At 35.0% G+C, this 19021-nt stretch overlaps 1 long non-coding RNA gene across 5 annotated transcripts in view; it reads left to right on the forward strand.

Moving 5' to 3' along the window:
- LOC131507162 (uncharacterized) overlaps window positions 1–19021 on the forward strand; it is a 114661-nt gene that overhangs the window by 29538 nt on the left and 66102 nt on the right. For 4 of the 5 annotated variants that reach the window (XR_009259375.1, XR_009259373.1, XR_009259374.1 and 1 more), the window contains 2 exons: window positions 3099–3217; window positions 10507–10873. This is a non-coding gene — a long non-coding RNA (uncharacterized LOC131507162). Of the gene's footprint in view, window positions 1–3098; window positions 3218–10506; window positions 10874–19021 lie in introns of those variants that run through there. The other variant, XR_009259376.1, reaches the window with a different exon arrangement.

The following is a 19021-nucleotide window of genomic DNA, read 5'->3' on the forward strand; positions in this document are numbered from 1 at the left end:
AGTTTTACAGAACAGTGATCCTCACTTAAGTGTGGTGGCATTCTGCCTGAAACTGCAGGACCTGGCCTGTTTGGGCAGCTGACATACATGGTCCCTTACTCAAAATGATAATAAATATAGTTAGAATTTACAAAGTTTATTTTTTTTCTCGTAGAAACAGAAAACTATTACTTTATGGTAATATCAAGAGCCCTAGCTTCACTCTAGCCTCAAATACAGAGATACAGTTTCAAGTGCACCTTTGACAAACATTGCCAAACCCTCTGACACTAAGAGCAAGGGTTTTTTTTTTTCCTTAATAATAAGTGTAATCCACAAGTATCAGTTCTCTAAATTGTAAACTTGGTTAGCATTGACAGGGATTGTAACATGGAGCATTAAAATTCCCACCTAGATCCGGAAAGCTTTCATATTCCTCCTTCTGAGGTCTCAGATGGATGCTATTGGTCATGATGACAATCCGAGGGTGTAGAGAAAATGATTTTGTGTTTAATTCTCAAATCTGTGGAGGAAAGAAAGAATTTGGGGAGAAAAATCTATATAAATAAATACACTAGGGATCAAAATGAAAAGTGAGAGTAAAGAATGCTTTTGGGCTTTTTAGCCACTAACAGTGTATCGTATAAAGGCTGGTAGGATGAAATAAATGGTATTCCCTGCTGTGTTCCCACAGGGGGAAGAGGGCCTGCAAGAGTGGGCTTTCAGTGTACTGTTTACTTGTCAAATGAATTAATAATGAGTGAATAAAGGAATAAAAAGCCCTTTTTATATTTAGAAAATTACAGGAATTTCAAAACACACTGAAAAATTTTATGTTGAGCTATACCAATTTAAAAAAAAAACTAACCTCTTTTGTGACTTTAAATTTTCTTTTTAATGTTTATTCATTTTTGAGAGAGAGTGCAGGCTGGGTAGGGGGGCAGAGAGAGACGGAGACAGAGGATCTGAAGTGGGCTCTGTGCTGACAGACCAGGGCTCGAACTCAAGAAACATGAGATCATGACCTGTGTAGAAGTCTGATGCTCAACCAACTGAGCCACCCAGGCACCGCCCCCTATTTTGTGAGTTTATTTTATTTTTACTTTTTTTATGTTTTTTTTTTCTTTTATTTTTTATATTTGAGACAGAGACAGAGACAGAGAGTAAGCAGGGGAGGGGCGAGAGATGGAGACAGAATCTGAAACAGGCTCCAGGCTCAAGCTGTCAGCACAGAGCTTGGCACAGGGCTCAAACTCACAAGCAGAGAGATCATGACCTGAGCTGAAGTAGGACACTTAACGGACTGAGCCACCCAGGCCCCCCCATATTCTGAGACTTTAAATGAGGGAGACTGTTGGGGCGCCTGGGTGGCTCAGTCCATTAAGCGTCCGACTTTGGCTCAGTTCATGATCTTACAGACTGAGTTCAAGCCCTGTGTCAGGCTCTGAGCTGACAGCTCAGAGCCTGGAGCCTGCTTCAGATTCTGTGTCTCCCTCTCTCTCTGCCCCTCCCCTGCTCATGCTCTGTCTCTCTCTGCCTCGAAAATAAATAAAAACATTAAAAAAAGTTTAAAATAAAAAATAAAAAAAATGAGGGAGACTATCACTAGGAAAACAAAATAACGTTAGATTTAAATATCAATCAGTATCATCTGTAAAATGTATTCAATTGAAAAATTATGCCTATATTTTGGCAAATAAATTTGAGTTTTTTATCATAAAACAACTGCAGATATCAAGGGATAAACTTTAGTAACAACACTATTACATTACTAGTAGCAATAAAACAATGTTTGTCAAAATATAAAATTTTACTGAAGGTTCCACTCTTTGATTTAAATACTATAATGTCTTTTCTTGTTCTTTCCCATGTGTGGCAAAACATGGTAATATGCACTAGCTGGAATATCTATTGTCCGTTTGCAATTTTTTTCGATACTGAGCACATTTACTTTTCTAATATAGGGGAAAAACAGGGGTACCTTGGTGGCTGATGTAAGGAATGTATGATAATATTTGAGTTGGTTTGCTTGCCAGCTAGAGATTTTTAGGTAAATGAATCCTGTCATTTTTAATTTAGTAAAGCGCTTTTGATAAAGCATGCTAGATATACTTGAAATTAATGACCAACTATTCAGGATTCAATGAAAATTGGACATGGCATTAAAAAAAATAATTTTTCCTTGGAGGTTACAAGTTAAAACTACGACTAAAAAATAGTAGCATCAGAAAGTAGGTACCGCATCAGAGGTTTAATCACCAAGTCTGTGCACTGTTCTTTATGCCTTCCCTGGCTTTGTCCTAAGATATACTCCAGTTCTTCCTGGTGCCCTGGTACATCCTGGAAGAATTATATAATATGTCCTCTTTCAGCATTAGAATGTTTTCATATTTCTGAGTATCATCCATGGAAAAAGATTATAGAGAGAAATTTAGTTTAAGATGATCGATATAAGATCATTTATTTAAAAAATTTTAATGAGACACATTTCATCCATTTTGTAAGCAAGTAAAATCTATTCCTCCTTAAAATTTTCAGAGACCCTGGATACCTGGGTGGCTTAGTTGGTTGAACGGCCGACACTTGTTTTCAGCTCAAGTCATGCTCTCATGGCTCGTGGGACTGAGCCCCATGTAGGGCTGCACTGATAGTGTGGAGCCTACCTGGTTTTCTCTCTCTCCCTCCCTCTCTCTCTGCCCCTCCCCGCCCATGCTCTTTCTCTCTTAAAATAAATAAATAAACTTAAAAAAAAAAAAAACTTTTGGAGACCTTTTACAATTTAATATATAATTTGATTTTTGATACATACAGTGCCTTCATCTTACATATAAGTTATTTAAATGTTATATTAAGATAATTTTAAATAAAATTTTAATCTGTACTTCCCTAACATCTGTTTCAACACCAGTGTCACATTTTAAACTAATATTACAATTTTTGCATTTCTGAAGAATTTGTGCTGCATAGGATTTCTGACATTTTATTTAGATAATTCAGCTGTTAATGTATTTTGTGTTCTGAAGTAACAATTTGCATGTATGTAATAAAAATGACAGTTTCACTCATCAAATTTCTATTACCCTTGTAGTTTATAAACTCATCTTTCTGTTTTGTTGCAGATGAAGATCAGTCTCTGTTGTCTAATGACATGTATATCTGGTGACCTTGCCAGGCAGTCACTACAATTTCTTATATACCCCCAAACACAGCAGCTGCTCTCGTACTCTTCCTTCACCAGGTATCAGAGTTTCCACATTCTCCTATAAAATGAAATATGTGTGTAATCAATCGGAATTTCACCTTAGGAAACACTCTGAAGAAACGCAGTGTCTTAAAATATGCTTTCATGAATTGATTTTTTCCTCAAAAATAGTTCTCTAGATTGTGTGTTTGCACTTGCGTGTGCACGTGCACACACACATACACACACACACACACACACACACACACACACGGTCATCTTCTGGAGAAATGTATTTTCTTACATATGTAGTTCTTAAATAAGAAATAATGATTCAAATGTCATTGCTATTGGAGAAGACCCATTGAAAATCAAAGCAAAATTACTTTTATCTAGGTATAACCCCACATGTATCACAATATGCACACATTTAGACAATTTATTTTGCATTCATGTAATTGTAAAGGTAAATTCTCCGTATTATGAGATTGTTAACCAAAGCATGAATTTCACTTTCTCCTATTTTTAAGAACTGGAGCATTCTAACCAAAGTGATTTGTTTCCCTTTTATAGTTCAGTGAATCTGCTTAACTTCCTATCGCTTGCAGACTTTCTTATATACAAAATAATGAAACATTTAATAGGTGTTCTTTTCATCAGTAGAAATTTAAAAGGCTTTTTCTTCTTCAAAAAGTATGTAATGAAAAAATCTGTTAAAGTAAAATAATATTCTTAATTACTAGGATGAATTTAAATCAGCCCTCCCGCCCCCTAAATGATTAAGGATAGTGACTAAAATGACTTATTTAGTAATGAGGCTCAATGTGTTGCTCTTAACAGATGAACATCACTTTTTTTTCTGTTGTGGAATATTAATAAAATACATTTTAGAAAAAACAGCTCTGTCTTTTGCTTCTTAAAATTGTATTGGCCGTACATTATCTCTTCAGAAAATATTTGATGTATCATCTAGAAAAAATGTGGTGTTTAATTTTGTAAAGTAGTTTAAATATGTAAATGCTTAAAATTAATTATCATTTATGTGGTAAAAATAAATGAAAAAATCAACTATAGGGTCAAATTCATTATCTACATATTCATTATACAAGTATTAAAATTTCTCTGTAAGTTACCCAGTATCTATTCTGCATACAAATTGATAGTTTAATTTTACTGACAATTGAATAAAGGAAGAATAGAACAGAGGATGGAGGCTATGAAATCAGTTTTGTTCAGAAGTATTTAGTGCTTGCTATTAACTAAGAACTGAGGTTATAACAACAAACAAAACAAATGCACTCTGAAGTTTCATGGATCCTACCGTTTAGTGAGAAAATCAAATAATTATGCAAAGAAATATCAATTTACAGATTATACTGCATACTTGAAAGACAAGAATGACATAAGTTGAATGACAGGGGGCGGGTCCTAGAATGGGGTTGTGTTTTTTAAATGTTTACTTATTTATTTTGAGAGCAAGAGCGCAAGCAGGGGAGGGGCAGAGAGGGAGGGAGAAAGAGAATCCCAAGCTGGCTCCACACTCAGCATGGAGCCTGATGCAGGGCTAGATTCCACGACTGTCAGATCAAGACCTGAGCCTATATCAAGGTCAGATGCTTAACCGACTGAGCCACCCAGGCACCCTAGAATGGGGTTGGGTTTTATGTAGAGATGCAGAAAGATTAAAAACTCTTTCAGGACAACTACTTTCATAGAAACCTTTTAGGATTAACTCTTTGATAATGCATATTTCCTACTATTTTGTATTTTTCCTCTTACAGAATAAGCATTTATTGTTAAACTCAAAACAGAAATAAACTAAATATATATGAATACACACACACACACACACACACACACACACACCACACATCCCTTATAAAACATAATAATCAGGGCACCTGGGTGGCTCAGTTGGTTGAGGGTCTGACTTCAGCTTAGGTCATGATCTCATGGTTTGTGAGTTTGAACCCTGTATGGTCTCATTGCTGTCAGTGTAGAGCCCACTTCACATCTTATGTCTCCCTCTCTCTGTGCCTTGCCCCTGCTCACACACTCTGTCTCTCAAAAATAAAAAAAAAATTAAAAAAAAAACATTAAAAAAAAACCACGACAATCTTGTAGAATAAACTTCAATTTAGTTTAACTTCTTCTGATGAGGTGGGATTTCAGGTAATTATCTTTGGTACTGGATGCAAATCTTGAACTAATTTGTGCATTCATTAACTAAAACTCATGTTAAAAATGGCTTCCTGTTGGGGACGCCTGGTTGGCTCAGTCCCTTAAGTGTCAGATGGCTCAGGTCATGATCTCATAGTTGGTGAGTTGGAGCCAGACATCAGGCTCTGTGCTGTCAGTGCAGAGCCCGCTTGGGATAGTCCACCCTCCTCTCTCTTTGCCCCTCCTCCACCTGCATTCTCTCTCAAAAATAAATAAATATTAAAAATAAAAAAAAAAGTAGCTTCCTATTAACATTCTATTTTGACAGCCTGAGACCTGATGTTACCAATGGAAGCAGTGGGGTCTGAGCGGAGTGTAGCAAACCAAGGGAATGGCCAGAGAAATAGGGGAAGACTCATGTCTTGTCAAGAAAATGGACTAGGAATAATGGAATATCCTCCCCATAGTGGAGAGCTAACACATTTTTAAGATATTAATGAAAAAAAAGCAATGAAACATAGAAATAATGACAATAATAGGCAACATTTATTGATATTTATCGTGTCAAGAATTGCACTTATTGGGGCGCCTGGGTGGCTCAGTCGGTTAAGCCTCCGACTTCGGCTCAGGTCATGATCTCGCCGTTCGTGAGTTCAAGCCCCGCGTCGGGCTCTGTGCTGACAGCTCAGAGCCTGGAGCCTGTTTCCGATTCTGTGTCTCCCTCTCTCTCTCTGACCCTCCCCCGTTCATGCTCTGTCTCTCTCTGTCTCAAAAATAAATAAACGTTAAAAAAAAAATTTAAAAAAAAAGAATTGCACTTATTGCTTTATATTATTTTATTAGTCATCAATATAAATACTTTTATTTTTGTCACTCTACAGAGAAAGACACCAAGATTTAGAGAGTTTGAGTAGCTAACCAAAGGTGACTAAGGTGGCTAGTGGATGTGGTGGGCTGAAAAGCACCCCTGCAAAAGATACCCACCTCTCAATCCCTGGAATCTGTGGATGCTACTTTAAATGGCAAAAAAGAAGGGTCTTTGGAGATGTAATTAAGTTAAGGATGTTGACATGGAGATTATCCTTGATTATACAAGTACAATCACATGTATCCTTATAAGAGGAAGGCAGATTGATAGTTTACACACACACACAGACACACACACACACACACAGAAGCAGAGATTAAAGCTATGTGGCCACAGGTCAAGGAATGCTAGCAGCCCCTGGAAACTGGAAGATGCAAGGAACAGAGTCTCCCTTAGAATGTCCCCAGGGAGCGTAGCCCTGTCAACACATTGATTTCAGCCCAGTGATAGTCATTTTGTACTTACATTCTTCAGAACTGTGTGTGTGTGTGGGAAACGTTGTTTTCTGGTAAGAATGTTGTAGTAATTTGTTGCCATAGCTATAGGAAACTGGTAAGATACAGTAGTGAAATAAACCAGATTTGTCTCCAGAAAGAGAGCTTTTAACTACTTGCCAGATCATGCATGTACCATATAAGCATAAACATCAGTTTTTCCTTAGCACTGAAAGCCAGAAGGCAAATAATTAAGTAGAAGAGGTGTGTATGTGTGTGTGTGTGTGAACTGTATATATGTATATGTACATATATGAGATGATATTGTATTATATACATGATAATTTATAAAATTTTAAGGTCTTAAAGGTAACATCTTAGTTTTATAATTTATACATACACATCTGTTCACAAATCCAAAGTAAGGGAAATGTCTATACAATACAATATTATGCTATATTCCTGAAGATACAGTTAACTTTTATAAATAATTAAAACTAGCTTGAATATTAATAATTCCTTAAAGATACTTTCCTCCAAAATTGGATTTGTATTTGCAAGAATTTTAAAATTTATCTTTAGTCTTCTCACTTTAAATCTTCCATAGTCCTTTAAAAGATTAATTAACCTGATAATTAGATTTTTTTTCATTCGTCTTCCATGGCTTAAGTCTACTTCCTTTCATCCATTTTATCATTGCACCACATAGTGTAACCTTGGTAGACAAATCCTGCACTGAACTTTTCCTAAACGCATTGTGTGTTTGTGCAACTAAGTTTGGTTCTTGGATAAATACAATTAACCCTGCTTTTTATCTCTCACTCCGCAGAAACAGTTGTGGTGTTCTCCCCTCTAATACTACGCAGCTCTTTTCTCCTAGCAGCATTGGTTGTGGTTGGTTTTTCCAGGATTATCAGCTATGACTAACTAAATGAATAGAGTTACCTAAACATGAGGGAAATAACATTTCAAATAAAGGGAATAATAGGTGCAGTAGCTGAAGCATAGACAGGAAAACATTTCTTAGAAACTGAGGGTGTGGTAGTTGCTGATGAGAGTGACACATAGGTTGAGATCATATTTTGAGAGACCTTACTGTTATGTGAAAATGTCTGGATTGTAAGTATCATCCGTTTTCCTGTATGTCCAAGTGCTCATACACTTTCCTCTATTCCTGGTATCGGTTAGCTTCGAAAATAAAGCCAGCCATATTCTTCCAATATTCTGCATCAGTTTGTACAGTTTCTGCAATCCAGTGATTTTAACAGCAAGACACCTCAGTGGTCTGTATATAAAATGACTCTCTTGATGCACTAAAACCAATATGAGTTGGGCTTTTCATGTCAATAAAACAATATAAAAGTAAAGGCTGAAAAATAAGAGACATCATTCTGAAGAAAAAAAAAGTATTCGTAGAATGCTGATAACCATGGGAGTACTTCTTATGAAAAACTTGTTCTTTCTCTTTTGCCTGTGTGTTTTGTTGTTGCACCGAAGAGGATATATGATGGAGCATCTTGAGGAAAGAATCAATCAAAAATTATATGAAACTGTTTCACCACTACCATAACAACAACAACTACAACAGCAACTCATTTTTAAAACTTTTAGGTAGCACCCAGATTTGTTATCTGGAGTGATAGGACCTGATAGAGGTCATATGAATAGAAGAAGCGTCATGACATCTGATAATTTATGAGCTTAGTGTGTGTGTAGTTTGGAATTCTTATCAACTGTAATAGTTTTATGGCCACTTTTTTTTCCAAACTAACTAAATTCACAGGTTATTTGGCACTTCCAGAAACTGCTACTTTCATTGTGAGAAGGACATATCATTCAAAGAAAATTACTCTACCAAATCTGACCACACTACTAGTTTAAAATTTGTGCTTCTCGTGAGCGAGGCAGCATTATTACTGGTCCATATGCTAAATGACTAACAGAAATGTGACAAATTTGATGGCAATGGGGAGATGGGCAAAATAAAATTCCATCAGAAAGCCTAGCGTACTTGAGGTGTATTCTGATTCTCTGATAGCCACTTGTTTAATTTTGTGAGGGATGCTGAGGTTGCTTGCAGCAGGTGTTTGCCATTTATTCCACTAAGATTATGAGTGGTAGAAAGGATGTGGACACTAAGACAAGGATGTGCTGAATGGGAGATACATAATTCTCTGAAATTACTGGTCTTGTCTCTAGCTCTCAAATTTTCCAACATCAAGCATGTTGGAATAGCTAAGGTATTTCGTGAAGTCTACAAGTCTTAAAAGTAACACCTTAAATTTACCATGTAATTATAGTAATAATAAATTTAACTAGGTGTAACAATGCATTTAGATGTATTTACAGTACATTTGAAAATCGTGGGGTAAAGCTAGGATTACCCTTTGGCTCATGCTGTTCTGTGTTCTGTGTGGCCTCACTTACCTGTGGCCCTGAAATGTAGTACCACATATGTGGTAACAGGGTCCTGCGTGCGCAGGGCGGGGGAAGGGATTTTGCTGGTGTCATAACCTGGGTAAGGTGTGTCTGATGGGAAATTGCCCAGAGGAGCCTAAAGGGTAGGTACTTGGTGCAACCTGTTGCAAGCCTTTCGGATGTTTTAAAAAATAAACTGAGGCTAAATAGAACATTTCAGTAGTTTATCTGAACATGCATCAGTTGAAATTGAGTAGTGTCAAACTGAAAGTGGTTAGTAGTGCTGCATAGACAGCGAGGGGAGAGGATTTTATAGAGAAAGTAAAGAAGCAAAACAAGGGCATTGTTTCATTGGTTATAGCTTTAGTGGTTGTCTTATTTGGAAAAGCTTAGTTGGCTGTGGTGGGTTGTTCCTTAGTTTCACTTTCTTGATTCGAGTGCACTGACTCTGACTTAGGGTTTGGTTTGCTTAGGAAAGGTACCAAGGCATTAGAGCCACCCAGTCTAATGGCCTCCCTGTTTAATTACTTTAGCAGTAATTTCCTATCCTGGATGGAAGCCCTCCTGGTGACCATATTTGCACCTGAGTACATTTGCTGCTGATGGTTCAGTCTTACGTCTCAGCAGAATTACAGTGCTTCCTGAAGGTCCCATGATAACTGCCTTCAGGGGTGGTGGAGAGACAGATAAATGGATAATTATGCTTTCCAGTTTCTAGAGTTGGCCACATCTTCCCCTTCAAACCAGTGAACCCTGTGTTAGGGAGGGCTTGTTGGTAATTTTCTGTGTGTTAGGAGCTCATAGCCAGATTTGGGGTCAACAGTGTACATTCCAGGGAGGGGGTGGGCAGAAGAAGGACATGCTCACTTTGACTCTCCTGCCGCATGATAATGCAGGACCTCTTGTTAGGAATTAGATCATTAACAGAATTCAAGGTTTCACAGAGTATTATCAGTATGAGAATTGTACCATACTTTTGCAAGATGTTACCCCTGGGGAAAACTAGCTTAAGCGTATAGGAAATCTCTCTGTACTATTTCTTTCAACTGCGTGTCCACTGACAATAATCTCAATAAAATTAAAAACGTATTATCAGACCACCTGAATGCCTCTTGATGGCATCGATAAAATAAACAGACTCCACTCTATCTGTAGTGAATCTGAAAAGCAAGCAGGACAGCCAAAACCCAGGGAGGATTTGCTGGATGTCTTTTGTAGTAAAATCATAGTTCTGAGATTGCCTTTTTCCAACTTGGCAAAGCCTTAAAAATGTTTATGTCCTATAATACCACAATTCAATTAAATAATTTATCTCAAGGAAAAAGAAGACAGAATATGGGGAATGGGGAACCTATAAAACATAAATACTAAGTGTTAATTATAACAATACCTTGTAACTAAAATGGAAAAAGAAAACGGAACATTCACCTGTAGGTAACTCCTTAACTATGTTGTGTTTGTGAAAGGTGGAATCAAATAGAGCTGGGAGGCCATTAAGGAGATGGACATTATGTATGTCTTCACCAGTTGGAACCAGGAACTTCTGAACTGGGCCAAGTCACAAAAATTCCAAGGATCCTATAAGAACACGTGCAGCTTGCTCTGGTAAGAGACTTTTGCTTAATGTTAGCCTTAGGAACCGATTATGTTCAGCCAAGATTAGCTCTGAGACACCATTACCAATCAAAAGTCTTTGTAAGCAACGTCTATAAAAGGTTCCTTATTTGTTTTAAAACTTCTGACTTCTGTTCCCTGGTGGCATACTGATCATTTTGCTGCCCAAATCTTCCCAAAATTGCAATTCTTTGATCTTGAATAAACATTTTTGCTCAATTATTGCCTCTTTACAATTTTTGATTGACACTTGATACATTTGGTGGAATATTATGCAGAATTTAAAATTTTATGGCTAATAATGATTTCGTAATAACATGAGGTAATTGTATATATTAAATGAAAAAAATCTAAAATTGTACATAGAGCAGTATCAAAGTTTTCTCTAAAAATATACATACACTGAATGCTAGAAAGAAAATCACTAAAAAAAAAAAAATGCCAGGGATTATCTGTGGAAGATGGCAGTTGGGCAAATTCTTCTTCTGCTTTTATGTATGTTACAATGCTTTTAAATGAGTTTTAATCACATGTATTATAGGAAAGATACAAACTCAAAATCATTACACCAAATATCGTGATTAGCAAAGTATGACCAACCCATGACAATTATGAATTACTATTTTTCATATAATACAGTATAATATTTCCATACAGCATAATAAAGGCTTTAGTTCAACAATAATTTTAATACTTAGAATATACTCTCAAAATATTTACTCATTCTAAAATTCAACTTAAAAAATAAATTAGTAATATTACCTCCTCTATATAAAATTCTATTTTTCAATTATCATTAATATTACCTCATCTATCTTTAATTCTTATTTTTGTTGTTTTGTTTAATTATATTTAAATTCAAGTTAGTTAACATATAGTGTAATAATGGTTTCATAGAATTTAGTGATTCACCATTTACATATAACACACAGTGTTCATAGCAACAAGTGCCCTCCTTCTCCTTAATGCCCATCACCCATTTAGCCCATCCCCCCACCCACTTCCCTCCAGCAACCCTGTTTGTTCTCTGTTTTGTTTTTGTTTTTTTTTTAATTATTTTTTTTAACGTTTATTTATTTCTGGGACAGAGAGAGACAGAGCATGAACGGGGGAGGGGCAGAGAGAGAGGGAGACACAGAATCGGAAGCAGGCTCCAGGCTCCGAGCCATCAGCCCAGAGCCTGACGCGGGGCTCGAACCCACGGGCCGCGAGATCGTGACCTGAGCCGAAGTCGGACGCTCAACCGACTGAGCCACCCAGGCGCCCCTGTTCTCTGTTTTTTTTTGTTTTTTTTTGTTTTTTTTTATTATTTTATTTTTGGGACAGAGAGAGACAGAGCATGAACGGGGGAGGGGCAGAGAGAGAGGGAGACACAGAATCGGAAACAGGCTCCAGGCTCTGAGCCATCGGCCCAGAGCCTGACGCGGGGCTCGAACTCACGGACCGCGAGATCGTGACCTGGCTGAAGTCGGACGCTTAACCGACTGCGCCACCCAGGCGCCCCTCTGTTCTCTGTTTTTAAGAGTCACTTATGGTTTGTCTTCCTCTGTGTTTTTATCTTATTTTTCCTTCCCTTCCCCTATGTTAATCTGTTTCGTTTCTTAATTTCCACATGTGAGTGAAATCATATGATATTTGTCTTTCTCTGACTGACTTATTTTGCTTAGCATAATACTTTCTAGCTCCATCCATGTTACTGCAGATGGCAAGTCTTCATTCTTTTTGATCATCGAGTAAAATTCCATTGTATATAAATACCACATCTTCTTTATCCATTTGTCAGTCGATGGACATTTGGGTTCTTTCCATAATTTGGCTATTGTTGATAGTGCTGCTGTAAACTCTGGGGTGCATGTGCCCCTTCAAATCAGCATTTTTGTGTTCTTTGGAATACCTAGTAATGAAATTACTGGATTGTAGGGTAGCTGTATTTGTAATTTTTTGAGGAGACTCCATACCGTTTTCCAGAGTGATTGCACCAGTTTGCATTCCCACCAACAGTGCAAAAGTGTTCCCCTTTCTCTGCATCCTCGCCAACATCTGTCATTGCCTGAGTTATTAATGCTAGCCATTCTGAAGAGGTGAGGTGGTATCTTGTGGTTTTGATCTGTATTTCCCTGATGATGAGTGATGTTGAGCATCTTTTGTGTGTCTGTTAGCCATGTCGATGTCTTCTTTGGAAAAGTGTCTGCTCATGTCTTTTGCCCATTTCTTCACTGGATTGTTTTTGGTTTTGTTTTGTTTTGTTTTTTTGGGGTTTTTTTTTTTTGGAGGGCGGGTGTTGAGTTTTGTAAGTTCTTTATAGATTTTGGATATCTATAATTCTATTTTTTAGTTACCATTAGCAACTGTATGAGATGCAACCTAACCTGATAAATAAACAAGAAATACCTCTTAGAGAAAGGAGGGAAGGAGGAAGGAAAAAGAGAACCTATCATGTATCTTGCAGTGTGCTAGTCACTTTATACTTATTTTTTACTCTAATTGAAACAACTCTACCAGCTGATATAACCTGGCTCTCATCCAGAATCTGTGAAATTTTCCTCTTTGAAAGAACTCAATCCCACTTAGTTTTTGGTTTCTACCAGAAAATATATTAAAAGGAGAAAATTAAAAAGTAGATGTTTAAGGAAGAGGGAAATGGAAACTCACATAAAAAATAATAAAGATGGTCTCAAAAATTCAAAAATTATTTCAGTTTAGAATTAATGAGAGATGCAACTCTGAGGTTGTCTTTATATCTAGTAAATATAATGATATTCATTTAAATAGTAATTTCTTTTCTTTTTACTTTGTAAGAGTAAAGTTTATAATAGATAAGTTTAATGTTAAATGGAGATTTTTTACCCACATGAACATATTCCTGGCTTTCTCCTCTCAAGGTTTGGAAGGAGATTTTAGTTGCTGTTCTTTAGCCTCCAAGAGATACTAAAAATTCAGGCGTGTTTCTTAACTGAAGCCTTCGCTGGAGGCAGGCTGCAAGTCATTGTACTTGCTTTTTGTCTGCCTTCCTGTCTAGGAGCCAAAGATATATGGCTTTACAGGTATATGGATTTTAAAATTCCTTTTAGGTGTATGTTAAAAAAAACTTAACAAGTTGCAGCATTAACTGGAATTTTTCTTGTGACTAAGGTTTAAATGACTAAGATCCCTATAAGATGCACTTTTTGTGATTTATTACAAGATGATTTTTGTGGTTCTCTCATGCAGTGGGAAGACAGCATGGCCTTGGTTGTTTTTGTTTTTGTTTTTGTTTTTTGTCTTTTGTTTTTTGTTGTTTTTTAGTTTTGCTTTAACTGCAAAGTTAAAATATTAACTGTAATGTTTGGAGACATTCCTTGAAGGATATCTATCTAGTTCAGTTTTCTGGAGAAGAGGAATGGAAATTCTTCAGATTTTATTTATTAAGAACACATATCTACTTAGAAAAACTTACACTGCTACTTTGTAAATCCTTTATGCTACATTTACAAGGATAATTGTGTTTTCTACATTATATACACTATTTTTGTTAGTCTCTGAATGAATGAAATTGATGTACCTGATTCTATCTCTGTCTGGTTTCTAAACTTTCTTTAAGTGATCTCAAAAGTGCTGTCAACTTGTTCATAAATAATTTATATTTTCAATTAAAATGAGGCAGACTATTTTGATAGCATTACACTAACCTAAACATTTATAGTAAATGCATTTTGTGTGTGTGTTGAAATGTACCTCATTTCTTATTGAGACAATATTGTGAGAATTTGTATCTTTTAGCTTCTATTTTATTCTAATTTCTGACTTCTCATTGACCTTCAAAAAGAGTAAAGTGTAGATTTGGAAAGAAAATGGATGAGAAATTTCAAAATCTGATAAAAGCCACAGCTAAAAGAAGAGCAATGATTCCCTCGAGCAGAGAATCTCTCATTGTCTCTGTTTTTGTCTCTGTCTCTGTCTCTCTGTCTCTATCTCTGTCTCTCTGTCTCTTTCTCTCTCTCTCTCTGTCTCTCTCTCTCTCACACACACACATACACACACACACAGCCTCACCTGAGCATGCATGTTATACAGAGGTATTGAATCACTATATTGTACATCTGAAACAAATATTATACTGTATGTTAACTGAATTGAATTTAAATAAAAACCTAAAAATATTATTATAAAAAGAAACAATCTAAGTAAGGAAATTCAAAAGACAATGAAATTATATATAAATAGCACTGAAGAAAATACGAACCAACCTAGAATTCTCCTACAGGAAAATAAATGTTTCTAAAATGAAGAAGAAATAAAGGCATTCCCACAAATACATAAACCTAACAGGATTTGTCACCGTGAGATTCATCTTATAAAAAAAAAGCATTCTTTTGTAGAAGGAAAATGATTTTTATTCAGAAATGTTGATATGAAAACATTTAAAGCAACCAACAGGGTAATTGTTGTATAAATATAGATAATATAACCTGTCCAAAAACAAAACATAGCAATAAGGTTTTCTGGGATCAAAGGAATTCATAAAGAGATCATTACATTTAATAACAGTTCAGCAAGGTAGCTGGATACAAAATTGATATGTACAAAACAACTATATTATATTTTACCAGGAACATACAGTTTGAAATGAAATAAAATAAGCCACCATATACATTAATATAAAATATGAGGTCATTTGAATCAATCTAGCAAAGGTTGTGTAATGTCCTACATGAGAAAAGTTGTAAAAGTTTTATCAAGATTCACTTTAAAAAGACCTAACTTAGTAGAAAGATATAACACATTGATGATTTTGAAAACATTCTATAAAAATATAAATTCTTCCCAAATTCAGGTGTAGATTCAGTGTAATTCTGAGTGTTTTTGTGTGTATGAACAGGTGTGTAACATATGACAAGCTGACTCCAAAACTTACATGGAAATGTAAAGGTTAAAAATGGCCAAGAGACACTTAAATAACAAGCTCTCAAAACTTGGTTTGTCAGTATAGATGAATAGAAGGATAGATAAGTCAACATGGAAAGACATATGATAAGACAAAGACACAGGGATAACTGTGCTGAATATGGAAAACATATTCATGGAGCATAATGCAAAGCCCAGAAACAGTCTCACATACTTATATACATTTGATTTATGATCATCTCTTTGATTGTTGGTTTTTTCATGTGAATAAATAATTTGTGCTGAGTAAAAATTTATGAGGGCATATGAATCCAGATTTTAGATTATTCTCATTTTATTGCTCAATTCAAGGTATATTTTGGTGTTTTTTGGTGAATCCATTAATATACAACATCAATAAAATAATTTCAGGGGTGCTTGGTGGCTCAATAGGGTAAGTGTCCAACTCTTGGTTCGGCTTAGGCCATGATCTCGTCGTTTGTGATTTGGAGTCCCCCCATTGGCCTCTGCGCTGACTGCACAGAGCTTGCTTGGGATTCACTCTCTCTCCCTCTCTTCACTCTCTTCTCTCTCTCTTTCTTTCTGTCTCTCAAAATAAATACATATACTTAAAAAAAAAAGACGTGTATAAATAAAATAAAAAATAAAATAATTTCAGCTGCTGTGGGAAAGAAACTGTAAAATTGATATTTATTTAATTGTTACCTGTCAAAGAGGGCTAGGATTCTTTACAGTTACAAAATTAAATTTTATTTATAAAAGTTTTATTACTTTATTAATAATGCCTTTGTGTTTGAAAATGGTTTAAGTGAGAACTATGAGGACACAGTTATGCTCCTTCAAAATAAAGAAATTCAAATAAATTAATTTAGACTTTTCAACTAAAACACCTTATTAGGCACATGGTGGCCAGATACAAGAATCTAGACTGTAAAGAAGAGAATAAATTAAAAGCCACTAGGACACTTATCCACATGAATTATAAGTGAGGGAGGCTGAGAATATGTGCTGTGAGGTGTAATAGGTAAACTAGTAAGACACTTGTTTCCTATTTCCAGCTCATAAAAGTTGATGGAAAATGCACACACATTAACAGTTAAAGTAAAAATTTCTAAGCATTGCATAAAGCCAAATAAAAAGTACTTTTTACTGTATATTGTTAATTTACTTAGTATCCAGAAGCACAGAATTGACTTGATTGAATTCATGGCTTCATGGTACTATACATATTATTTACTCATGATTTTCGTTGTTAATTTATTGTGTTTTTATCTTTACCCTTCATCGTTCAACCCCAGTACCATTTCCTCCTCCACATAAACATCCTTTCTTATTTAACTGTTTTTTTCAATGCACTGCCATGTTTTTTTCTTATATGTGTATTTATAAGACCATATGGACTATTAATTTATGTTTTTGATAAGTTTACAAACACATCTTGCTATAAATCTGTTTCTTTTTAAATTCAAAATTATGTTATTTTTTTCACATGTTTACATTCAATATCTACATATAGTTCATTTCTTCTCATCACTGTGTAGTATCCTATTACACATATAGCAACCACTATTTTAATATTGTCCCCATGATAAACATCTAGGTAGCCTTCTTCTATTTGCTTAAAAAGAAGAAGAAGAAGAAGAAGAAGAAGAAGAAGAAGAAGAAGAAGAATATTGCAGTAGACATCCTTACGCATGTCTCCTATTCCCCTCTGAGTTTTCTAGCCACTTTGCTTAATTTTATCTTTTTGAAAGCATGCCAACATTTACACAGCTGAATACCTCTTCACTGAAAGTTAAGATGTATTCAAACAAAGGTAGAATTAGTGAAAAGTAAGAACAAATGAGAAAAAAAAAGATCATGTAGACACACATAATGAGAAAATAGTAAGATAAAACAAGTTGCTAATACACTATTTGGAGTTATCTAGAAAGAAGGACAAGAGTAAGTGAGTAAACAGTAAGTATATAAACAGAAAACATATACACACACATATAAAAGAAAAATGAGGGAGAGATGTTAAAGGATATCTATATATGCAAAATAGTGAATATGATGAGAGAGTGAAACAATTAGAATACAACAAAAATTCAAATCATAAAATAACTCTAAGGGAATGTATTTTTTCTTTCTAAAGTATTTGACATCAAAACAATAAAAATCCCATAGGTTAAATCTAATAATACCCGAGAACCAGAGTGGCAGGTTCTCTTGGGAAAAAAAATGCTGGTGGGGAAGAAAAAGACCTCATAATCAAATAAGCTGTTATAGAAGATTTTATTGCTACTTACATTCAGATATAGTGTTTAAAAGTCAAAGTGGTCAAAGTTTGTTTAATTTTGCTGAAAGAATACAATTTTTAAAAACTCATACTCAAGGACAGAATTTTAAAATGAAATGTTAAAATGAACATTGGCAAAAAAAGATTCCATTAAACTAAAATGAAATAATTAAATAATAAAAATGAATTCAATTGTAGTTATGTGTGTATATATATATACATATATATGTATATATATATATATATGATTTTGGGCAGTCAAATTAATAGTATGCTCAATGTATAATATATCTACTATAATACAATTATATATTCTATAATGTGTTATTATTAAATTATGGGGTTAAATTAGCATTATAAATATGTGTAATATATACTATATATTATGATTGATGAAAAAAAATGATTTCTTACAAAATGAAAACATAAATTGAAAATTAAAATAGGAAATGCACCACTTGTTTATATGTATGTTTTCTAAACTATGGTACATGGTCTACTTAAAGCCTACCAAAATAGTGAAATTAGAAAATTTATCATAGCTAAGAATTATTGGGGACATACAGTGTTTTAAAAAATCTCCTTCCAACCCAGAATACCTCTTGACAAATGTACAGAAAGAAGAAAGAAGGTAATTTAAAAATTGCAAAAGCAGTGTACCAGAATGTCAAGCACATCACTGGCAATCTCTAAGGTATTGCAAGGACAGAAAGAAATCTCACTCCTGAATGTAGCCAAGCATACCAACCCATTACATATATATTCTCAAGATAACCAATAATTACTTATCAACTAAGAGGATTTGACAGCACCATTTGTCACACACAGTTCATCCTAAATTCACTTGGTAATTGGGGTGAACCTCTATGTTAGCTGGTCGGCTTTATCTAAAAGAACAAAAAACTCTCATATCTTTATGACAGGAGGTAATTTTGCAGTCTAGAATGAGTGCCCACTGAAGTTAGGTTCCTACCCTTCCAGAGAAACTTGGAGAGAGGGACATTATTTTCTTTGATGTTTACACTTCAAAGAGACAGTTGCTAGTGTTAGAGAAAGTTATTCTGAAGTCTGAAAGCTGATAAGAGAGAGACTTATTTAACTTTTAAAACAGGCTTGCATACATATGAAACAGAAAAAAGAACTTTCAATTACAAGTTTTCTAAAGTAAATAAGAAAAGGAAGGGAAGAAAAGTCTCTTTCCT

The sequence above is a fragment of the Neofelis nebulosa genome, chromosome 3 (genome assembly GCF_028018385.1).
Source record: "Neofelis nebulosa isolate mNeoNeb1 chromosome 3, mNeoNeb1.pri, whole genome shotgun sequence".
In the NCBI taxonomy this organism is placed as follows: domain Eukaryota; kingdom Metazoa; phylum Chordata; class Mammalia; order Carnivora; family Felidae; genus Neofelis; species Neofelis nebulosa.